This window comes from Danio aesculapii, chromosome 7 (genome assembly GCF_903798145.1).
Source record: "Danio aesculapii chromosome 7, fDanAes4.1, whole genome shotgun sequence".
In the NCBI taxonomy this organism is placed as follows: Eukaryota; Metazoa; Chordata; class Actinopteri; order Cypriniformes; family Danionidae; genus Danio; species Danio aesculapii.
This window is the reverse complement of record NC_079441.1, coordinates 30,889,464-30,915,665: the sequence shown is the minus strand read 5'-3', so window position 1 is coordinate 30,915,665 and position 26,202 is coordinate 30,889,464. Positions and strand designations below refer to the sequence as shown.

Below are 26,202 nucleotides of genomic sequence, written 5' to 3'. Positions count from 1 at the left end.
TCTTGAAAAAACACACACTAAATGACCATTTTAATTTGACATTTGGATGAAATTATATCAGAGTTTTTTAAAATACAAATCTTACCATTTAATTGAACACATATACCTAATAAATTTAGTGTATAGTGAGAAATTAATCTTTTATTTAGTTTGTTTTTCCATAGGTATAGTTCATAGGATCCATCTATCTTCTAAATATACGAATTTACAGGAGCTGAATATCACATATTACATTTCAAATGAATAAAAATGATCCTAATTAAACTTAACACAATATACGTCACGAACAGAATTCTAACATTTGATCAAAATCTATGTATTTGAAGTCACACTGACGTAGATAGCATCGCACTTACACGGATGAGTGTGAAATTTGTATGCATGTCTGGTCTTGCAGCACCTCATACTACTCTCATTCTCATTTTATCTGTCTCTCACTCTTTTTTTCCTTTCCGCCACAGTCTCTCAGGGGCTGATCAACAGTAAGTAGTTGAGTAATCAGAAATAAAAACCCTCAGTGTGTAACATTTTTCACGTCAGATAAATCCATCTCCTCCGTTCCCCACATTTAATCCCCATCATCCTGCTCCATTCTTCCCTCCTCCAGCCTCATTCATTCCCAAAGCTTCAAAACACCTATAAATGCGACCGACGTCTCTAAACTGTTTATACCCTAAGTGCAACAAATCAGCAGAATTATTGCCAAAAAGATAGGAACATGTTTACATTTGAGTAGTTCTGAAAAAAAAGCAGTAAAAAGTCAATAAAGTCAGAGCATTCAGTCCTAGATGGCGCTCATCGCCCGCTTCTCAAAAACAAGCATCCTTGAAATGTTTGACAGAAATATAAGACAGAAACTCAGACCGAGTCGTATCCTCACAGAACCGTCATTGTCCTCAGCCTGGTGATGGAGAAATTGAGGACAAAAACAGAGACAGAGCTCAGAAGAAATGAGCAATCGTGTGTCAGACTTTTCAAATTGCTCACTTAATAATTTCAAAAGCAGAAGAGTGGGCATAAAAGTAGCTGACCACCGAACACTTGTCACATTACTCAGCAGACATTATGCAAATCTGCTGCATCGGGCTCTGTGGTCATGTTGGTTCCCTCTTAGACGCCGATGAATAAGGCAATTGAAGAAACCGCCGTCGGCTGAATGACAAAGAGATGTTGTGCACGTTATATGTCTCAGTCACCAATTATATCATTCTTAAGACCATTAGTAAATGTTATTACCCTAGATTCGGTTGCCAACGGAACAAAACATTGATTGAAATATGGTCTGGCAATGTTTTGAAGTCCATTAGCTTTGCATAAATAGCTATTATTGTCACATTTATAACTGAAAGATGAGTTTTGTTTTTTTTAAAGCTCGATCACAGGACTGTTAGCAAGTGTAGTCCAGTCAGTTCAGTTCTAATAAGCAGCCCTTCATCGCCTCTTGTGGTCAAACACTCAATCCAATTTCTTCAAAGCAAAACCACAAAGGCTTCAGAAGTTATAAACAAGCATCTGAAACAACCAGAGTTCAGTTTATGTGAGTGTGTGTGTGTGTGAGTGAACTGGTTTTGGTGGTTTCATTAGTTTTCCTTCAGCTTAGTCCCTTATTTATCAACTATTCCAACATATGTTTTACGCAGCGGATGCCCTTCCAGCACAACCCAGTACTGGGAAACACCCATACACTCCCTCTTTCACACACACACACTCATACTTTACGGCCAATTTAGTTCAGTCAATTCACCCATATTTGCCAATTTATGATCCATAGTTCATCCAATTCCCTCATGTCCAATTCTTTGGATTGTTGGGGAAACCGGTGCACCCAGAGGAAACCCACACCAACACAGAGAGAACATGCGAACTCCATTCAGAACTGCCAACTGCCCCAGCTGCGACTCAAACCAGCGACCTTCTTGCTGTGAGACGATCGTGCTACCCACTGCACCACCGTGACACCCTGGCTTTCTTTAATTCAAGTATGTTTCTGCATGCTACTTAATAAAACTTATGGACAACTTACTATTAGACTGAAGTACTTGTGTGTGACTAACATTCTGCTTTTATGTCTTCAGGACAAACGCTCAAGGTTATCATCAGACAGAGAATAGCAATTCACCAAGATTACACAACACCAAAATTCAGGTGCTTGTTCATCTCTTACACAACTGAAAAGAGTTCTCACAGTCTGGTACAAAGATCAGCTCATTTTGATGGATATGAGAGTTAAAGATAATCCGTTCAATCACACACACCTATTTATAATGTTTAATCCGTTGTTCCCAAAATAGCAATCCGTTTGCTACTTTATTCATTGGAAAATCCAACTTGCATCATAGATTTTGTTGGTTAATGGTTGAGGTCAAATAAAAAAGTGTAAAGGACGGAACTGAGTCAATTAAGCCCTAATTTTTTGATTCAAATTAAAATTTTGTCACCATTTACTCACCCTCACCATTCCCTTCCCCTACTTCACTAAACCCAACCGAGAGTTTTAAAAAGCAATCCAGAAAAAGATAAGCGCTCTTCTGATTTTTACCACGTTTTCAGATTTTACTACATTCTCACCCTGTTATTTACTTGTTTATTTTATTTTTTGGCTTCTGTTATTGTCTTATACCTGCTTTCTGGAACCGTTCTTCGCCAGACTCAAACCCCATCGACGTGGTCAACTCCTCTCTGCATCTCAAATCCACCGACATACAAGGCGAGCTACTGGACAAACTGGTAATGGATAAGGCGACCATATGGAGGTAAGCGATCAGCTAGTAAGGATTTTAAAGATTAAATGCACCATACTTCTGGTTGCATAATTCATGATCTCCAGAAATGTAGAGCTACGTTTTCAGAATGAGCCTAAGGTGTTTTGGTGACTTAAAATTCAAATGAGATTATGCAGAGCTATAAATGCCTAAGCATCAGCATAGCGGCATATTCAAAACAGAAATGTCAAAATGTGAAAAACTGAAAATGTCAAAAGAAGTGGTTTAAAAGAAGGTAATCTATAGAGATTCTGGTGTTCATGTGTGCATCTTAAAACTCCACATTAATAATGCCCTTTAGTCCCCCTATCTTCAGCAGTTACGCAGCTAAAATTCTACTGGCGGACGGCTGCTTCTTGCTCAGGGCTGTTTATGACAATGAAGGAGAGATCGTCATTAATGGGCATCATTAATTCCCCTCCTATGACAAAGAGAGAATGTCAATCAAAGTGTTTTTACAGACTGTTTTTATCAAGTGTGATTCTAAAAAACAGAGTTTAGAATTTATTTTTACCATTAGAAGCTGGCTATATCCACACACTGTTGCCAAAGTGTGTTTAAACCCCTTATAACAGTCAATAACAAAGTGATAGTTGATCAGAATAACAAATGTTGTTATTTGCTGTGATTGAAAATCTGACTTAATCCAACAAATACTGTATAAATTACTCTTCTGAACATTTCTACTGTGTTGCCAAAAATAAATATAACATCTAAAATATAGCATCTTTTTGTTTTATGCAAAAATAATATAAAAATGACTCTAAAGGACCATTTTGTATTTTTTATCATCACGTCTAAGCTAGCAATGTGTGTGTGTGTGTGTGTGTGTGTGTGTGTGTTTGGTGTGAGGAGCACAGGGAAATAAAGGGTATTAGTTTGGTGTGGTGACTGTGAGCCTCAGGCACAACTGCATCTTTCAAGTGGAGACGGGGCAAATCTGGGCATGTAAGTGGGCTGACAGAGACCTCGTTGAGCACATTCTGGACCAAGTCCCAAGGATGCATCTTAGAGGGTCTTGGCAAGAACCCACATGGCCTGTTTGTGCAGGTGCATCATAAATATCCTGGGGGCTCAATTGAAGTGCAATGAGCCAGGTGTGCAATAAGACACATCCTCGTGGGATTGCTGTATTGATGGCAGTGTATAAAGGTGTGGAGCTCTGCCTCTCCCAGACTCCTATCCCAGCTTCTGGTCATGTTTGGGGCATCTTATAATGCAAAAAGAAGTCAGACAACTTTCCCGGTGGAGTCCTTTAGAAGAAGCACCTGCAGACTTTCTCCTGTTGGGAAACGTGTGGCTGCTTTTATGTCTTTGTGAGTGACATGAGCATGCCTAGCAGGTAAGGGTCCTTATTTTGATTACATTCAATTTCCTCTATTTTTTTAGCTATCTGCTACAGATATTGGCTCTCTTTGAGACTCTCTGAACTCTGATGTGGTCTGGCTCCTCGTGTGAAGCTGTTGAACTTTGTTTCTTAAGTGCTAAGTGGAGCTCTTGACACTTTGCATGCAGCTGCTCTACGTGTATTTAAAAAAAAATCGCATTAAACTGTTTCCTAACCAAGGGGATTCTCTGTCAGTGCCAACATTATGTTACCACAACTGCTTTAAAACTGCGACTAAAAAACAGCAGTGTTGCTTAATCTGCTTAAAATTATATTAGTAGCAATGAAATTGTGTAACTACCCTCTCTCTATTGCTACATGTACTATGTATTTTGTTTTGGATTGTACTAAAGGGGGTTTTAAATTCTGATGCACTTTAGATTTTAGAAATTTCACATTTAGAGTTGTCAAAGTTATTCATCAAAAGTTTTTCATTTATGTTTAAGCTATTCAGCAAACAAACATTTTCATTCTACTGTTTAATGACTAGTCAGCAAATCATAAAGTAAATATTTTGTCATTGTAAGAATTAATTCTATTTAAAGGTTCACACCTTTAAGTAATTACCATGTTAAACAGAAACTGGAAACATATAAAGTAAATATGTGTCAGATTGTTATACTGGAAACATGAAAAAACAGGTACACCTGTCTAACTGCTTGTTAACGCAAATGTCTAATCAGCCAATCACATCGCAGCAATTCAATGGATTTAAGAATGTAGACATGGTCAAGACGATCTGCTGCAGTTCAAACTGAGTATCAGAATGGGGAAGAAAGGTGATTTAAGTGGCTTTGAACGTGGCATGGTTTTTGGTGTTAGACGGGATGGTCTGAGTATTTCATTAACTGCTGATCTACTGGGATTTTCAGGCACAACCATCTCTAGGGTTTACAGAGAATAGCACGAAAAAAAAAACAGCACAAATGCCTTGTTGATGCCAGAGGTCAGAGAAGAATGGCCAGACTGGTTCCAGCTGATAGAAAGGCAATAGTAACTCAACCACTCGTTACAACCAAGGTACACAGATAAGCATCTCTGAACGCACAACATGTTGAACCTTGAGGCAGACGGGCTACAGCAGCAGAAGACCACACCAGGTGCCACTCCTGTCAGCTAAAAACTGGAAACTGAGACTATAATTCACACATGCTCACCAAAACTGGAAAACATAAGATTTGAAAAACGTTGTCTGGTCTGATGAGTCTCGATTTCTGCTGCCTTTTGGATGGTAGGGTCAGAATTTGGAATCAACAACATGAAAGCATGACTCCATCCTGCCTTGTATTAATAGTTCAGGCTGGTGGTGGAGGTGTAAGGGTGTGGGGGATATTTTCTTGACACACTTTGTGCCCATTAGTACCAATTGAGAATCGTGTCAATGCAACAGCCTACCTGAGTATTGTTGCTGGCCATGTCCATCCCTTAATGACCACAGTGTACCCATCTTATGATGGCTACTTCCAGCAGGATAACATGCCATGTCATAAAGCGTGAATCATCTCAGACTGGTTTCTTAAACATGAAAATGAGTTCACTGTTTTAAAATGGCCTCCGTAGTCACCAGATCTCAATCCAATAGAGCCCCTTTGGAATGTGGTGTAGTGGGAGATTTGCATCATGGATGTGCAGCCGACAAATCTGCAGCAACTGTGTGCTGCCATCATGTCAATATGGAGCAAAATCTCTGAGGAATATTTCCAGTATCTAGTTAAATCTGTGACACAAAGGATTAAGGCAGTTCTGAAGGCAAAAGGGGGTCCAACCCGGTACTATTAAGGTGTACCTAATAAAGTGGCCGATAAGTATATGTCCCTAGTGCTTATTTTTGGTAAGCACAGGGCAAAAATAAAACAAAGACAAATAAAATGATAAAACTTTTCACTCTGATTAATAAAATGCCACAAAATAATGTGTACTTTGAGCACACTGTGGGCATCAAAGAAATGTGACTTGGAATTTGCATGTTTAGATGAAATATGAATGAAAATATTAATTTGCTTTTCGTTTGATTTAGCTAAATTAGATTAGTATGAAATACAATGTGATTTTTGGTTAATCGAGATTATATGAGGCAACACATTTTTCATTTGTTAGAGAAATATGTCAGCATGAAATCATTTATGATTTTAAAAAAATCTATCTGAGGTATTTATTATTTTTTTAATGATGTTTTTAAGTTATATAGGTTGCAATTTATTAAACTGTGTTTGACAGTCACACCATAGAACAGTTTTGAGAGTTGGCTTTAATATGCAGTTGAAGTCAGAATTATTAGACCCCCATTAAATTTATTTTTCTTTTTTTAATATTTCCCAAAATGATGTTTACCAGAGCAAGGAAATTTTCAGAGTATGTTTGATGATATTTTTTCTTCTGGAGAAAGTCTTATTTGTTTTATTTCGGCTAGAATAAAAGCTGTTTTTATTTTTTTTAAAAACATTAAGGTCAAAGTTATTAGCCCCTTTTAGCATTTTTTTTTTCGATAGTCTACAGAACAATAAACTGTCATACAATAACTAGCCTAATTACCCTATCCTGCTTAGTTAACCTAAGTAACCTAGTTAAGCCTTTAAAATGTCACTTTAAGCTGTATAGAAGTGTCTTGGAAAATACCTAGTCAAATATTATTTACTGTCATCATGGCAAAGATAAAATAAATCAGTTATTAGAAATGAGTTATTAAAACTATTATGTTTAGAAATGTGTTAAACAAATCTTCTCTCTATTAAACAGAAATAAACAGGGAGGCTAATTATTTAGGGGGGTTAATAATTCTGACTTCAACTGTATAAAGCAGTTTTTATAAGAAGGTCAACGAAAGACAAATAAATGTTTAACCATTTACTGCATTTTAAACGATGTCAATACTCATTATATTCATAAATGCAAAACATTCAAAATGCAACGTCAAGTCATCAACCCATATATTCCTAACATTTCCTTATTTAGGCCTCATGTGACACCTCATAATGAATTTATAGTAATATTAATATTTGGCCAGTCTTCATTATAATTTTTTTCTCTCAAATGACTTGCATAACATTTGCACTTCCCTCCCTGCCTTTTAATAAGACTGTGCCTCACAAGAGATTCATTTAAGGGTCCAAAAACCTTTGAAAATCCCTGTCATACTCTGTCTTGCGTTTGATCCCTCACGTCCACACTACAGAACTTGAAGACATGTGATTTCTGCTCTCTTATTCTTGCTTTCCTTCCCTCTAGGCGCACAGTGTTCTGTGTGAGAAACTTAACACTGGACAGAGAACACACAGGCTAACAAGACCCTATGAAGCACCTAATTGGTAGTTCTGTCATGTAAGTACCTGGATCTGAGTCAACGGCTCTAGAAGGCCACCACTGACTTCCTCATTTTAACAGGTTTAAGTTGAAGGTGTTCAGATATCACCAATCAAAAGCAGATGTCCTTTATTTTGTCAATCTGATGTTTCATCTCCATTGGATTTCTTTTGACTATATATTACAGTGTCGTAAATTGCTTTGCGAGTGAGTGTTGTGCGTTTGTAATTTCCGCAGATGTCTAACAGACGGAAGCGTGAGATCTTTAGGGCTTAGGCCAAATCCCGTTCATTAATGCAGAGACAGCCAAACACCTCAAACTCCACAGAGATGGAATAAATCTGGCCTGGCTTCCTTAGTCATATCACAGATAAGAGACATGCACACTGACATGTCATCAACATAAAGCAGAGTTTAAAACAGGAATATCCATAAAGTGTGTCACGCATACAGTATAGACATGCATACATATACAAGTAGAAATCCATTTTTACAACAGGAAAGAAGACAGACAAATATTCGGGTAACAATTTAGGTTACAATTCACAGTAACAAAACATTAACTTAAAACTACTAATTAGCTTTGTATTAATAGTTAGCAAGGTAGAAGTTGGTTTAAGTTTCGGGTTGCAGAATAAGATGAACTAGGGGAGCGCGGGGCACAAAGTAACGCGGGGTAAAACATAACAGAGTTTATTTTTTATAATTTTTTTAGGGGTTTTTAACCTTCAAATGGATAGAATAGTGCAGAGAATTGACAGGAAATAGTTAGAAGTAGAGAGGGGGGGGGGGGTTGGCAAAGGACCTCAAGCTGGGAATTGAACTCGGGTCGCTGTGAGCACCATGGTGCTACAGAATATGTCGGCACACTTAACCACTAGGCTATTGGCGCCAACAATATAACTGAGTTTTAAGGGTTAAACATGGCATGCTTCCGAGGTTTTTACAACACTGTCAGCAGCCAATTATTGCAAAAGTTTGGCGAAATTTGGATGAGAAACACAGGAGAAACCATTTTGCAGCATAAAAGTATTTTTTATTATACTCTATTATACTTTATTATTACTGTCTTCTAGACTAAAAGATGGAACCATTTGAAAGATGTAAAAAATACACAGTGACTGCTAGCCAGTTTTGAGGAAAACACGACATAGCGGGGTTAGTTAAGTTAAGCCACCATACTGTTGGACACCAGTTAAACTAACAAAATAATTATTGAATTTTGAGTGTAATGTTGAGAACTTTTTAAATTAAAAATGTTTTTAATAGAAAAAAATTTATTTTATTTCTAATAATGCAAATAAATGCAGTGTACAATAATGGATAATAATGCAAATAAATCCAAATGTGTTAAATAGATAAATAAATAAACATGCTGTGATATGTAAAATAACCAAAAAAGAGTTAGGTGCTGAGGAAATATACTATTTAAAGTAAACTAAATTTAATTAATTATGTGAAATCTGACTTTAAGCATGTCTTACAACTTGCCCAACAGGTGCGGTAGAACGATAACAAAATAGTAAATAGTAACATTTTTACTCCTGGCACTTTTGGCAATACTGCAGTGAAACCATTGGTCCGGCGGTCATACTTTCAGTGCTCATTTGTAGGAGAGGCTTGTGTGTTGCTGGTAAAAAAATAGTTTGTCTAATCCCATTACTTCTTCATTATTTGGCCAAAACCAAAAAGTGTTTTGTGCCCCGCTTTCCCTTACTAATGAACAGTTAATATCTTAATAAATATTCAGGTAATAAGCCACTAGTTACAGTATGAATTGTGACCTAAACTAAAGTGTAACTAAAATGATTTCTCATAATTCAGTGGAATAAGATTTGAGATTCAGAGAAAATACTGTGATTCAGGAGATGTAATCTTAGAATTGTGAAAAAAAGACTAGAAGTTTATACCTCCAACCCAGTTTGTTATATAGTCACATAATTTAATCTATCAATTCACGTTCTTACCCTGGGCTCACCACAGCGGAATGAACCGCCAACTTGTGTTACACAGCGGACGCCCTTCCAGCTGCAACCCATCACTGGGAAACATCTATACACACTCATTCACACACATACACTACAGACAATTTAGCCTACCCAATTCACCTGTACCACATGTCTTTGGACTTGTGGGGTAAACCACAGCATCCAGAGGAAACCCACTCAAACACGGGGAGAACATGCAAACTCCACACAGAAACGCCAACTGACCCAGCCGGGGCTCGAACCAGTTACCTTCTTGCTGAGAGGCGATTGTGTTAACCACTGCAATAATTGTGTGTTAAATTTTTAGATTCACTAAGCTTTAAAACTGAAAAAAAAAAAAAAAAACCTCTGCCTGTCCAAAAAACAACAAAAAAACTAGCAGTAGATATTTATTATTATTAGATGTTTATTCTTGTTGTACCGTACACCAGTGGTCCTCAATTACTGGGCCGTGGATCAGTACTGGTCCATGGATCAATTGGTTTCAGGCCACACAAGAAATCATTAATTATTTCCATTTAGTCAAAATCTTTGACTATTAAAAAAAATATATATTTTAAAAAATGACCGTATTCTCTCACTTACATCTCAGTCACTTGAGTGCACAAATTTAACCAACAAGCAACAAAATGAGTAAGAAACTTCTTTGAAAAGTTTCTTTGCTAAGGGTTAAAGGCCCAGTGAAGGACCCGCACACTGCTAAGCAATGGATCAGCAACCCATTTGTCAATAAATCAGGTGAATTCATCATGTCTGTGCAAGAAGATCAATTGCTTGACAACGCAAATGACAGCAGCCTTTTAGGGGCCATATGCATATCGCTTTTCTAGAGTTTGTGCAAGTTCATTATTTCCAATGGAGGTGCACAGCTTGTGTGCTCAAGTGTCGTGATGCACTCGCGCCGTCCAGACAAACGCAGGTGAATGAATGCCACGAGTGCACGGCAAGTCACGTGACAAGAACTGACCGATCAGCTTCATACTGTGTATGGAATATACACATCTCGGTTGATTAGTTATCTCAGAAACACAGATAACTCAAACACTGCAATGCATTGTAATTTTGTCCATAAATAAAACTTGTATCAGAGTTACAGCAATATTTTGTCAGCTTGTCATCCTTGGAGAAAATCGTTGATGGACACCTAGGAATTGTTAATCGTTGACTGGTCGCTGTAATAAAAAGGTTAGGCACCACTGGCGTACACGTACCGAAATGTGTCCTCAAAACTTAGGTACACACTGAAGCATGACTTAGTGTAACATTACACCCCTAATATATAGTGTTTTTGGAAAAATTTAATTATGTTTGCACGCTGACCACATCACCTTGACAATTTTAAATTAGTGCGTGCCCCCATATATCATCAAAGAGGTGTGTGAGAGATCATTATACAGTACATGTATACTTCTAATTAAGTATCTAATGCATTTTTCGATAGACAAGACAGAAGGAATGATCATCACATCAATGACCTGAACAACATCTGCAATGCAATCACGCTCGGGTTCACTGAGTTTCTCTGACCACAAAGCTTGAAGAATGTACCCAAACTGAAGGCAGCAATAACAGCAGATGCACAATGCAAACGGCAGTGTGTGTGCGTGTATCCAATGAAAGGAAAGCAACATCTTAATCTGAGGCCGACAATTTATCACTTAGAGGTGTGAAGCTTTAAGAGCCGAGCAGCAGGTTAGTCAGGGACCCTGGAATGTTATTTTCATGGCCACAGCTGATTCTAGAATAGAGTCTGTACGTCATTCACACCCACCATGCTGCACTCGTATAAGGCTATTGAGTTATGACTCACCTTCCAAATGCTTTATTTCATTCTCTCCCTCTCCCTCTCTCTCCATCACGCTCGCTCTCCGCTTCATTCACAACACACACTGTGGCGGCGCATTGAAAATGCAGAGGGAAAAAGGAGAGAGAGAGAGAGAGAATACAAAGATCAGATCTATACATCATGTTCCTCCACATGCATTGCAACCTGGAATGAGAGTTTGGGGCTTTGGGAAATGTGGTTTGCAGATCTGATTGAAAGGACACACAAAAGCAAACAGAACATAAATCAGATATGTGGCTTTCCATGTCAGGGATCAGCAAACGCATGAATATTGCTGAAACTGTAACCTTTAATAATCATGGTGAGACCATAATTTTGGGTTCATTCTGTTTTCTCAGTGTGAAAAAAAGCAGTGTGACAAAGGATCTCGATTACTGCCTCAGCGCATATTCTCTGTGCGCCGCATTGGAAGCTTGTGGTGTCACTTCCAGCAGACCCACTTAAAGCTCACAGGATTCATTGGGGATCACAATCTCCACAGTTTTTCTGTGTGTTAGTGTTATAATAATAAAAAAAGCTTAATTCTTTCGCTTTCATTTTATTAATGAAATATGTAATCTGATCCTGATTTCTACATAAGGCAATTGATAATTTTAGGGGAACGCCCACCCCTGGCGGGCAAAACATTACTATCTCCCGTTGACCGGCAAGTCACGAGCTGAGCAATTTCTATCTTATTTTAGTAAAAAAAGCTGGATAATTGTTCTGCTCTTAGATATCGTTATTGGCCTACGAGGAGACATGCCTGGGCTGTGCTTCTAAATACTTCCTTCATAAAAAGAACAGCTAGAAAGTAGAAATGTATGTATTTGTGCCAAATGGTGGTATCATTGACCCATAACAATCTACTGTACACTGTAAAAATGCTACAGTAAAAATCCATAACCTGGTTAACAGCATGTTTCCTCAATATATACTGTGAATAACCTTAAATTGACTTTTCCAGAATTCCCTGCACGGCACATAATCTATGCTTTTTGTTAACATTACTATGGATCTTATTAGTTTTTTCCCCATCAGTTATGTACATTACAGATTTATGTCTAATTTAAGTCTAATGTTGATAAACAATGTTTACTTCATGACTTTAATTTTATGCGTGTTACCATACTGGTGTTTTGTAGCTGTGTGAATGACACTGAGCACCTTCTATACACTGATACACTTTTCTGATTGTGGGAAAAGTTGTTTGGGATGAGCATTTGTTCATTATGTAACTGGTAGTTTACTGTAAAAATAAGAAATTACTTTTACGGTTTGTACCGTATTTTTTACGGTAAAATACTGTCAAACACAGCAGCCTTTTTTTTACCGTAAATTTTATTGATTTTTATTTTTTACAGTGTATGGTACCTATAACTGTCAGTGCGTTTGTATACTTTTTATACAGTTTCTAATTCCAATTTGCAGGTCAAGTGCAATTAAAGTATAAATTGAAATGCAAAGTCAAAGTATAAATAGCAGAAGTGAATGAATAGATTTTCCCTACCAGCAAACATTAATCCAAGCGAAATTATATGACACCAAATATAAAAGCAGACACTTACACCCATAATGCTGGAATATGCAAGGGATAGATGTAAATATTGCTGAATTGGAGCATGATAAGAATATTACGGTTTTAATTTTCTGAAAAATGACTGAGGGTGCGGTGTATGGATCCACAATTTAAAGTTTGTGATCATACACATCTCTGTTACGTGATTCAAATATTTATAGCTTGAAACAGATGAAAATTACATCCCATTATACACCATTGTTTATTTGCCGGCAAAGTCCCTGTGCAGGTCACATGACTGAAAAACTATCAGTTTACCTGCCCCTGTTAACGTAGCCACTGTTTATGTGAAATATTAGAAAGTTAGCGATGTGCATGAAACCATAAGTTGGGCCTAAAATACTTAAAAATAGATGTGAGACCTACTGTAAAATCTTAAAAATAGGCAACTTTATTTATATAGCACATTTCATACACAATGGTATACAAAGTGCTTTACATAAACGATAGGATCATTAAATAAACAAACAATAAGTATAAAAAAAACTAATACAATAAAGAATTTAAATGATTAAAAACAGATTTATAACGGTTTAAAATGTTTGGTCACACTTTAGTTTAGGTCACTATTCATGCTATTGACTACTGACTTATTATCTTCCTATTATTGCAATATTAATTGTTTATTAGTAGTTATTAAGTATGATCTTATTCTGCATCCCTAATCCTACCTAAAACCTGAACCCAACATCTGCCTTATAACTATTAATAAACAGCTATTTAATAGTTTAGCAAGCTCGAAGTGTTAGTTAATGGTTTATTAAGACTTTGAATTGTGACCTAAACTAAAGTGGTATCAAATATTTTAAAAAGGAATAAAAAAAATTATGACAGACAGATAAAAATAATGCAATCTGTCTGATGTAGCACAGAGATGAAACAGACCTTTAACCATTTACAGATAAGCCCTTTTTAGATAATAAAATTTAGTATTTTACTATACTTGTGAGAACATTTGGTCATATTTTTAAATATTTCATAATATAAATATTTAAGTTTTACTTGCAGCCGTTTTAATACTTCAGTATGTTATTTCTGTCAGCCTAGGCAACATCTCTTATTTTTATTGACATTTTATTAAATATTAACTTTTCCCCATTTAATATTTCCATGAAGCATTATTTTTCGAACTTATATTAATAGTAAATAGTAAAACTAATTTTTATTTTTAGTTTACGACACTATTTGAAAAATGATATTAAAACCCAATACTTGCAAACAGCTTCAGTCTTTCCTCCTTCTGCACTTGCATGCCTAATTCCTACATAGAAAACAGAGTGTTGAAAATGTCTGCAAATTGAAATGACTCACTATCAAGGGACTTCAGTGGACAAGTGTACATAAATATAATTTGACATTCATTAATATTTTATCCTGAGCACTGGCCAAGGCTCAGCTCCTGTTGCTGGAGTCAAATCCAAACATGTTCAGCAACCGTTCTTTTAGTCTTGTCTTTAACAATCTTTTGAACAACATAGCATCCGCAGTGTGTCAAAAATCTACTGGGAATGAGCACAATGTGTGTTTGTTTTAAATGTGTGTGTGTGTGTGTGTGTGTGTAGGTGTGCGGGGACTTGCTGACACTCTCATTTCTGCAGTGAGACCCTGCCAAAGCGCCAGCAACACTGACGTGCTTCTGAAATCTTATTTTCATTTAGTGTGCTAGTAAAGGGCTGCAGAGTTATGAGATATTATGAATTTGTTATGATTACGCACCTTTGTGTGGGCTCCAAATGACGTTGGCAAGACTATTGACTATGAATTGAACATTTCACAGTCATTTCGAAGCAATGAACTCTCCAGTGAGTGTCTCTCTGGAAACTTTATTCCAGCTTTTTTTTTCTCACAGCAACAACGTCATATGATTTGAACATCGTGTTCCTATCTATTTGTATTCAATTTCTCATTTTTTTTGTAGTTACCTATTTTTTTTTCTGAATGTTGTCTGAGCCTTGTCATATTCAGTGAATACCCCCCCCCCCCCCCCCCTCGAGTACAGCCATTATTAATTATAAAGTGTATGTGCATTATTTTATGAGAGGAAATTTGAAAAACAAGAGCAAGAATTAGAGGAAACATTCTGTAACAATTGCAGCAATTTAAAAAAGGGAAATAGATTATAAACAAATAGCATATTAAGGTGGATATACTGTATGATTGCTGTGCTATGAATCAATGCCCAGAGAGAGATGGAAAAATAATGCAAGTAAACAGAATATAGTGTTGTTCTTAGAAGGGCAGAAATATTTAGATACAATTTATATTTCAGGATAATTCATACATTCATTTTTCTTTCGTCTTAGTTCCTTTATTTATCAGGGGTCACCACAGCGGAATGAACCACCAACTTATCCAGCATGTTTTACGCAGCGGATGCCCTTCCAGCTGCAACCCATCACTGGGAAACACCCAAACACTCATTCACACATGCATTACACACAGAAATGCCAACTGACCCAGCCGAGGCTCGAACCAGTGAACTTCTTGCTGTGAGGCAACAACACTAACCACTGTGCCACAGATTAATTATATGATTTATAATTCAGATTAATTATATTAAATTAACTTATAAATATAATTTAATTTGAGCTATTACACATTTAATTTATATTTAAATCAATAATATTTTCATTTAATATTTACATATTTTGTTTCAGCAGTATGGTATGTGAATTAAAAAATTAAAAATTTTTAAATATAATTTATTTTTTGGTTTATTTTCAAAAGTTTTATTTCTTTTTCGATACATAATAGTAGTACAAATACAACATTGCTAGAAGGTCAGATAAACGAAGTTAAAATACAATAAAAAATAAAAAGGGACTGTTAGAGAAATATATTTTTTTCAAGAACATATATATTTTTAAAGTGTTCAAGTTAAACAACCAGAGCAATTTTTTTAGATGGAACAGAAAATGGAATACAGACTGTTAGTTATAGAAGGTCAAGAGTTGATGAAAAGACTGAATCTTTAAACTGTTTCTAGAGAATGATTAAATGACACAGTGGACCAATCAAAATCAAAATCTACAAAACAGCAAAAATATACTATAAAAATACTATGACCAATCTCAGTTGGTCTAATGAATTAACAGCCTGATCTCACGAGAAATTTAGCTTCTTTTACATTTTGTCAGTTTAATTACTAATTCAAAAGAATTTATAATTCTGAGTTCAGTCATACAAAAATGTACGATTTTTAGAAGGAGTGACAATACCTCACTCCTAAATCCAACAGTCATTGGGAGATGAGCAAATCCTACTAAAATGTAGAAATTAAATCATACATCAATTCATATGAATTAGCCACAAAATCAAAGTTACAAATTGGCATGAGATATAGTGTTGTTATACAAATATCTTTCTCAAAACCACATTTTTTACACATTCAATTTTTTTGTTAAATGTTTTATACTCATATAGTGATGAGGGGTGTTACAAAATAGAACCTAAAGTGGTGTGATCTCTTTTTTTAATAATTCAACAGAAAGGAATCAGTTATTCTCATTATAACATGGTTACCACTCACTGATGTTGAATTTCAAGACATTTGTCAGGTTTTTGTTCTCAAACAGGTCCTGTGTGTAGTACTATTTTTTTACCCATCTCATCCATAGCCTTTTGTTTGTTTTGATTTGCCTTTTGACGGTTGAAGGCTTTGGTGCAGTGATATGGAATTGTAATGTAGTCAAGATCTGCCTGGAACTATTTTAGCTGTGTGGTTCTGTGAAAATAATTACACACCTTAGAATGCTCACCAGCCAATCAAGCATTCAACTGCCCCGAAATATCTAATATTATGTGTGCTATAATTAAGCTATAAATGTAGAGTTGACCTCGCTATTGACCTTATTCTGCAATGTGGATATACGCTTGTCTTTTTCAATTGTTTTAGAACTACCGATTTATTTGCCTATGGGAGAAGTGACTACAAGTAATAAAACGCTTGCTCTACAAATAAGTGTGTTCATGACTATACATAAAAAGAAGAAGAATATAATTGGAAAATATCAGTTTGCAACATCAAGCAGCATAACAAGCGGTTTTTAACATCTAAAAATCAATGGAAATGACTGAGACTGGAAATCTCAAGTCAAAACGATTCCAATGGCTGTGCCCACTCGTATGTGAAGAATAAGGTCAATACTTGTCGAATTATACCAATTATCCACCTTCTGCATTACAATTATCATCCTTCATGTAAACAGGCCTTTAGAACAGTTATATGTCCCGTTTGTCTCTGTCTCTTATCTATGTCTCACTGTGTCTGTGCGGGTTTGGTGACTCATCCATTGACAGAGAACAAGAGGAGGAGACTCTCCACATCCAGATCTACGAATCATGATTCAGAGACTAACTCACTGAAAACAAGTTTGCTCTGGCATTGTCAACACGGCAAAAAAATGCTTTTCCTACTTAAAATTTGTGTCTTGTTTCTGGTCCAAATATCAAACAATTCTTAAAATCAAGAAGCATTTTCCTGACAAGCAAAAAATATTGTGTATTTTTCAGATATAAAATGTCAAAACATGCAAAATAATATTTTAAAGTGTCATTTTTTTGTGATTACTTGTTTTCAGGAAATACACACTTCATTTTGGAAAACAAGACAATCGCTCTCATTCACGAACATGTGCCCTGAAACCGGTGTGTGACTGCAGGGAATGATGGGATATGTACTGTAGTTCTAGGCTAAATTGCTGGTGATCACATCACTCCTGCAGTTGGAAATAAGTCAACTCTGTGCAGAAAAGTGCCTGAGCATCAAGATTGTTGATAAAATATGGCTGCCTAGCATCATAAAAACGCAAAATCTTTAAATTACTCTGGACAAGTGCCACATATATTGAGCTGGTGTGGGTGTGTATTATGCAAATGACTAACTCACGCATGTGGACACTAATTGAGAACAGAACACTACGCACAGGAGTTTGTTCTCAAACTCATTTTTCTGTTACTGAATACACATTGTTGTGTTGTCAATTGACCCTTCGCTAAGCCCCGCCCTCCTTAGTTACTGTTGCTATGCCTGTCAAGCTTTCGTGCCTGGCAAATCTGTTACAATATGAATGCGCCGGTGTCAGACATTGCCGGGGATATAATTAGTCATTTTTGGCGAATAGGTGAGATATCCGAGAAAGCCAGACAAAAAAGGACTGCAGTATGGATTACAGGGGTATATTCACGACATAATAGGCAACCGATTAGAAAATAACTTAATCAAAATTGAAGCTAGGTTAGCCTAGCCGCCTCATACGCTGACCATTCAACAGCTTAGTTCATGCACAGCAGGAGAGGTGAAGTTAGAAAAAAAATCTAATAATAACTAATTAAACCTTTATTTCTCTTTTTTTTAGCCAAAAGGCCTGATAGATAAATCGTTGTGCAATGAAATACAGCGTTACTAACTGATGAGGAAACACGCATGGACAGTGCTTCTATATAATTTATTGATAGAAAGAACAGCCAGAAAGGGGAAATTGATGGATTTGTGCCGAATATTAGCATCATTGACCCATAACAGTGTACAGTACCTATAACTGTCAGCATGTTTATGTGCTCTTTATCCGGTTTCTAATCTAATTTGCAGTTAACTGGAAGAAATAAATACATTGAAATGCAAATCGAAGTATAAATAGCAGAAGTGAACAAATAGATTTTCCCTACCAGCAAATATTTATCAGACACCAAATATAAAACCAGACACTAACCCGCTATAATGCCATCACCAATGACTAAATCTCCAAAAGACCGGAGAAAACATCAGTGAATTGTAGCTCTGACATGGACATGAGGGTTATAAATAACTGAAAAACAGCTGCGGGTGAAGTATATTGATCGCAAGTGCGCAGGTTGTGATCACATCTCGGTTTTGTACTGTTGATGTGTAATTTCAAATATTCGTAGCTTGAAACAGACGGAACTATGATTGCTATTATTATGACTTCTATTGCGAGGGTTTAAACGGAACAGTGCTCACAATATCGAGTGAAAAAAAGAAAAAGACAGCTGGGAAACATAACCTGCTTTGTATTTTTGTACGTTTAGATCTTTTTTGGATAAGAGGTGTATCAGAAATATCGAAAACAAAACCAACTTAACTCCGCTCCTTTAGCGCTCCTCACAGAGCTTGATCCCCGCTGGCATTTCTCCCCTTAGGTTTTAGGTATTGGAATAGGGAAAAAAAAATTCCACCACCCAGTCCAAACTTTTATAATACCAGGTATCAGATTTGCACAACACTTTAGCTTGTTTCCCCTCGCTCGAAAGCTTGACAGACCTCCTTTCTATTTTGAACTACAGATATGGTTATTAGAATAATACAACCATATCTAAGCTTTGAAAAACACTTCTCTGACATTAATTTATTCCTGAGAAGAAAGTACTATTGACCTTACTCTTCACGTACATGTGGGCTCAGCCATTGGAAGCTTGAGATTTCCAGTCTCATTCACTTCCATTCATTTTTCAATGTTATAAACAGCTCGTTCTGCTATTTGTTGTTGCAAACTGATATTTTCTTATTATATTATATTGTTATATCTGCTTTGTCTGTATAGTCATAAACACTTGTTTGTAGAACAAGCAGTTTGACCGCTTTTTGCCATTTATTATTTCTAGTCATTTCTCCAATAGGCAACTGAATCAGAACTTCTTAAAAAAAAACAAAAAAAAAAAACAACGCACTTGAAGAATAAGGTCAAAACATGCATATTTTTGTTGTTGTTTGTATTCTTCATAGCTTATTTGCAATTTGTATGCTTTGTCATATAGTGCCCCTTTCAGATTGTTGTTAAATCCGTTGTAAACACATTTTTTTTTCTCTAAATCCTACTGTGTATATAACCCTGAACAATAAAAATGACACATAGCAAGGAAGCATTTTTTAAAAATACTTTTGTTCCTTTTTAAAAGCTTAATGCTGGTCACTATTTACTTTCTTTATATGGCTAACCACAAACGGTCATTTTTTTTCTGAAAAATTAATATACTGCATTAAGACAACACCTGCATATGATGACTCTGTATTCATACTGGGGTGATTTGTTTCCAACCAGAGGTTCAAAATAAAAATAACCAGGTTACCAAAAACAAACAAAACACAGTATATGTTAAGTCACACAACTTAAACTTTATAAATAGGCTCTGGTTAGGCCACATTTCAAACATATTCTGATTGATGCAAAAAATGGCAAAATATTGATCTAGAATGCTACCACGTGTTGTTAACAACAGACAACCAATAATAAACTGCGTCAGTGCTTACCTTATTAAATATTCATGGTCTAAGCAGCTGCAGAAACATTTCATGCTGTCTCGTATCCATGCCTAAAGGAAGCAATCCACAGTTCAGTATTGGCAAACGTGTTAACTGGGCTGATGAAAAGACTATTAGTTTTGCTGGATCTTTCAGAAAACCTTAGAGAGTGGATTTACATGTCCACCTTTTTACAGATTTACAACTGGCATGTCTCACATGTTTCTGGCTTATTGCTTATGATAGCATGATAGGATTGATAATCTACACAGCATTGAATTTTAAAGGGGACCTATTATTCCCCTTTTTACAAGATGTAAAATAAGTCTCGGATGTCCCTAGAATGTGTATATGATGTTTCAGCTTAAAATATCATACAAATATTTTTTTATAACTCTTTAAAACTGAAATTTTGATCCAAATTGTGCCGTTTTGCTGACTGTGACTTTAAATTGTGTGATTTGAGGAGTGATAATATAAAATAAAATGAATCTTTTTATGTTTTACATGTAGATTGGCTATATTCTCTAATAGCTTCCAATAATTAACAGTTTAAGCCTTATTAAAGTTTAGGTTTTTTTTTCTTTTTGCATAGTGGGTTCCCTTTAAGACAACTCTATTAAAAACAATGTTTCCAAAAGAGGGTTTTTGGATGCCATAGAAGCACCAATTTGGGTTTCACAATAAACATTTAAATAATAATAATAATATTCTTAGTTGGAAGAATTAATTCAATAAACTTATGAACCCTTTTTTCACTCTAAAAACTATTTTTTCATTAAACCTTTAATGCAAATTAAGCATTTTTTATACACAGTTGAAGTCAGAATTATTAAACCCCCTTTGAATTTTTTTTTCTTTTTTAAATATTTCCCAAATTATGTTTAACAGAGCAAGGAAATTTTCACAGTATGTCTGATAAAATTTTTCTTCTGGAGAAAGTCTTATTTGTTTTATTTTGGCTAGAATAAAAGCAGTTTTTAAACACCATTTTAAAGGACAAAATTATTAGCCCCTTTAAGCAATTTTTTTCGATAGACTACAAAACAAACCATCATTATACAATAACTTGCCTAATTACCCTAACATGCCTAGTTAACCTAATTACCCCAGTTTAACCTTTAAATGTCACTTTCAGCTGTACAGAAGTGTCTTGAAAATGTTCTAGTCAAAATTTATTTACTGTCATCATGGCAAAGATCAAATTAATTAGTTATTAGAAATGAGTTATTAAAACTATTATAGTTTTTCTTAATACTATTGTAGTTTTTCTTTACATTTTGCAGCTTATGTACATTTTACCAGTGTGCAGTTATTTTCAGATAAAGGCACAGTTAAAAGTATTTACGGACAGATCTTGACCAAAGCTCTGTATACAGAGATCTGTGTAAAAATACGCATCAGATACACAAAAATTACCTGAGGTTATTAAAGGACATTTGAACTTTATGGCTCAAAAATAAATAAATAAATAAATAAATAAATTATTATATATATATATATATATATATATATATATATATATATATATATATATATATATATATATATATATATATATATATATATATATTTAAATAAAAAGGAGACGCAGTGGCGCAGTAGGTAGTGCTGTCGCCTCACAGCAAGAAGGTCGCTGGGTTCACGTTCGCGTGGGTTTCCTCCAGGTGCTCCGGTTTCTCCCACAGTCCAAAAACACGTTGTACAGGTGAATTGGGTAGGCTAAATTGTCCGTAGTGTGTGAATGAGTGTGTATGGAAGTTTCCCAGAGATTGGTTGCAGCTGGAAGGGCATCCACTGTGTAAAACATATGCAGGATGAGTTGGCGGTTCATTCTGCTGTGGTGACCCCGGATTAATAAAGGGACTAAGCCAAAAAAAAAAAAAAAAAAAAAAATATATATATATATATATATATATATAATAATAATAATAATAATAATTAATTAATTAATTAATATATAAATAAATAAAATAAATAAATCAAGTAAATGAAGTTACCATATGCGGTTTAAGATGTTCTGTCACTTACTAATTCCGTTGTTCAATTTGCATAGAGTCACAATAGCTCATTCACAAAAGCACAGATCTCAGGAGTTATCAAAAACAAAATCAATCAATCTACTATTTATTGACATAAAAACACTCACAACAGGAACTAGAACAAACACTAGCAGGACAAAACAATACTGGACAACTTAGGGGTATAAATACACAAGACACGATTAAACTGAATACAGTTACACAGGTGTGACACAGGTGGAACTTATGAACATTTACAAACGGCGGGTAAACAGAACAAAGAAATCACACGACATGAACAGAAGGGCATGAAACACTGCACATGGGGAATCACATGACACAACAAATACACACTAGGTGCATTCGACTTGAACCACTGATGCAGCAGCAATCAACGAGATTAGCCGAGCGAAGGCGGGGGTGGAGCTGCAAACGAGGTTGTCAGGTTGGACACCTCGGGTTCTTATTTTGCTGCATGATGACAAATCACATGGCGAGATCAACGATTTATTTATTTATTAATCCAAACACACTGATCCAAAAATATTGAACAAAAGGACATTCCCAAAATAAGTGAGCTACACAGAAACCGCTAGATATAAATAATGTTGCGTTTAAATTTATTTAATTTTGTACACAGTAAAGGGTCTGTATGAAAATGATCAAAAATAAACCTATGCAAACAATCTAGCCTTTATAAACAAATTATTTAACAAAAAAGATGATTTGGCCTACTGCACAAAAATATTTTCCATCTATTAATAAGCATGACGTGTATAAGACAGAGATGGCATAAAAAGTAATTGTTTGTTTGGGCGTTTGTGGGAAGGAAGTTGTCCAATAATAAACGTGAAATGCATGTGGTTGTTGTCATGCGGTGAGTCTATCCAATTGTGTAATATCGGTGTCGTAATCGCAGCTCCTGCAGTATCTCTTTAGATGCTGCACCAGCTGAATCTATCGCCTGATCTCGGAACGATGTCGCGGTACTTTGATGCCACATGTGACAGTCACATGACGTCGGCGCAGCATCAATCCGGACAAAATTTCTACCGCTTTTCACCACTTTAAGACAGATTTTGATCGATCTGTGCAGCGCTGCATGAAGTTGAACGCACCTAATTACAACATCTAGACACACCCGAATTGTGACACATAGTGCTTTTCATCATATTTAATTCCAAAGCAGCAGCAGCATTAAAGAAAGAAATGATTCTACACAACAACTTTTGTCCCTCTATTTTAAAGTTTATAACTCGTTCTGGGTACAGAATTGCACGCTAAGGCAGTTGTTTCCAATTCTGGTCTTCGAGACCCCCTGCCCTGCACATTTTGCATGTGTCTCTTATTTGACACATTAGGATCAGTTGATAGATCTCTCTGTTAATGAGCCGATGTATGTCAAGTAGGGAAAATATAAAAATGTGCAGGGCGGGGGTTGTAACTAATAATTATTTCTTAAATTAAGCTTTAATTGTATTTTATTAACTTCTACCCCACCCCAACACTAAACCCAACCGAGTGATGTAAATACAGTTATTATACAGAGTATTATTCATTTTATTTATTATATTAGTCATTAAATTGTATTTTATTAATGTCTACCCCTTTCACAACACTAAACCCAATCATCACAGATATGTAAAAATATGAAATATTACTGTACAGTGACACAAAATGTATGCTATATTGATCAGAATGACACAGAGGCTCAGAGGTTAGCACTGTCGCCTCACAGCAAGAAGGTTGCTGGTTCGAGTCCTGGCTGGGTCAGTTGGCATTTCTGTGTGGAGTTTGCATGTTCTCCCGTGTTCACGTGACTTTCCTCCGGGTGCTTCGGTTTCCCCCACAGTAGGGGAAACTGAATAAGCTAAATTGGCCATAGTGTATGGGTGCTTTCACATCTGTGGTCTGTTTCATTTGGTCCAGACCAAGGGCAACAAATGATACATTGTAGCATTTATCTGCCGTTTCACACCACACTGATTGCTTTGGTTCGAACCAGTTGAAAACAACCAAAATGCAAAATATATGACAAAATCCACATCACTCATTGGCCAGATGTTACTGAACACATTTCCTAAATGTTAGATTGAACGTTTTTCTAAATGGCCAAGGTGCATTGCAAATCACTTCAGGAGTAGTCGTAAATTAATTTTGCTAAACTGCGACATGATCATCTTCCGGAAATATTACCAACGATCCATCAGGCGATGCCCCCCCCCCTCTCTCTCTCCTTCTCTCTCTCTCTCTCTCTCTCTCTCTCTCTCTCTCTCTCTCTCTCTCTCTCTCTTTAAAATTGTTGGTAAAGTGCTGTAAACAAATATTTTTCCTCCACACCTCATTAGGCAGCTGGATTAGTGCCAAAAGGTGCAGTACTTTTTGCATTTGGGTCTGTTTTAGTTCGGATCATGCTCTCATGATAAACAAATCGATCCAGGGTTCATTTGAAAGCGTACAGAGACCACCTCTTCAAGGAGCTCTCGGCACGCTTTTTTGTTCCCCTTTTGATGCACATGCGAGTGCGATTGCTACATTTACACCTGTCCAAATGAACCGCACCAAGAGGGAAAACAAACTCTAGTGCAATTCAACCGAACTAAATAAGGCAGGTGGGAAAACACCCTATGTGTGTAAATGAGTGTGTATGGATATTTTCCAGTACTGGGTTGCAGCTTCAAGGGTATCTGCCATGTAAAACATATGCTGGATACGTTGGCGGTTTATTCTGCTGTGGTGACTTATGATGAATAAAGGGAAAATGAATGAATGAATGAATGAATGAATGAATGAATGAATGAATGAATGAATGAATGAATGAATGATATGAGTGTCCACAGATGTATCCAATCTAGACTTTACCCAAGGCAGGGGGTCCTGAGGACTGGAATTGGGAACTAATGCCCTAAGGAACTACTGTGAACCCTTAGAGGTACAATTATCAATAGTATCTGAATGCTGCCTTTATGATGCAAGCTGAGATTACATCTCTCAAAGATGCAATGTCAGACACAATGCACCCAATGGGGCTAGTGACATCACTGTGAGGGGTAGGGTTAGGGGTGGGGTTAAATGAGCCCATTCAAATGCATTGCATGCAGCTCAGATTGCATCTGCAGCCAGACCCCTTTTAAATGTAAAGGTTGCAAATAAATAGTACCTCTATTTTAATTATAAATTTTACATTTTGTTTGACAGCATGCCTCCAAAGTCAATGCCTGACAAGTCAGTGAGGCAACTGCTAATCTTTCAGACACAGCCATGTGCTCAAACATGTTTTAGACAGGTAAACAGGTAACAGATTGTTTGTTTCCACTAAAACAGAAGTGTCCAGTGTCTCATAAATGAAGGGCCAAAATGCAGGAAAAGTGTTCTGCTGTTATTCTATAATGGTGGCTACTTAATAAAAAATGCCATTTATTCAGTCAGTTGTGTCTGCTTTCTGTATTTCAGGCAGACTCTCATTCTCTCCTCATCCACCCCTCCTCCATCTGCTTCACATCCAGCCCCTGAAGGACACATATGCATGAAGGGAAGCAAACGACATGCATATGATGTCAAGCAAACCGTTAACACAATATTGGCACGTAGCTATAGGTGTACGATACGAGATGTTTGCACATGTTTGCGAAGCCCTAAGTGTTCATTAAAAGTCTGCGGCTGATCCCACTTTGTCTTTGTCTTTTCTCTGTCTGTCTCTCCAGCTGCATTTCTCGTTCTGTCTTTCTTTTCCTACACCTGTGGCCTGTGCGTCATCCTACTAATTCCAGTTTCAAGGTCAGCGCTGTGCAGCTCTGAGCTGATCCCATTGGCTCTGTGAGTCCACACTGTGACGCCACACCACATCCAGATTCATTAAAACAGCACATCCATCTGTACTTTCTCCACTCACAAACAACACACTGCCAGCTTTTGCTTTGCACTCTCCCAACCAGTGACTTGACACCTAATTCTGCATCCAGACCTCATGCTACGTGAGCCTAATTTCAACATGTTACCATGTCTTAGCGTCTTTTATTATTTATACTTGTTTCTTCTATATATTCATCCTTCGCCATGTTGCTCACGTTTAGAGCATGCCT

General features: G+C 36.3%; 1 long non-coding RNA gene across 1 annotated transcript; it reads left to right on the top strand.

The window, feature by feature from the left end:
• Nucleotides 1–3,915: 3,915 nt before the first annotated feature.
• Nucleotides 3,916–25,784, top strand: LOC130232921 (uncharacterized). Its single transcript, XR_008838147.1, has 3 exons — nt 3,916–4,104; nt 7,375–7,467; nt 25,574–25,784. It is a non-coding gene; the product is annotated as an uncharacterized LOC130232921 (long non-coding RNA).
• Nucleotides 25,785–26,202: the final 418 nt, after the last annotated feature.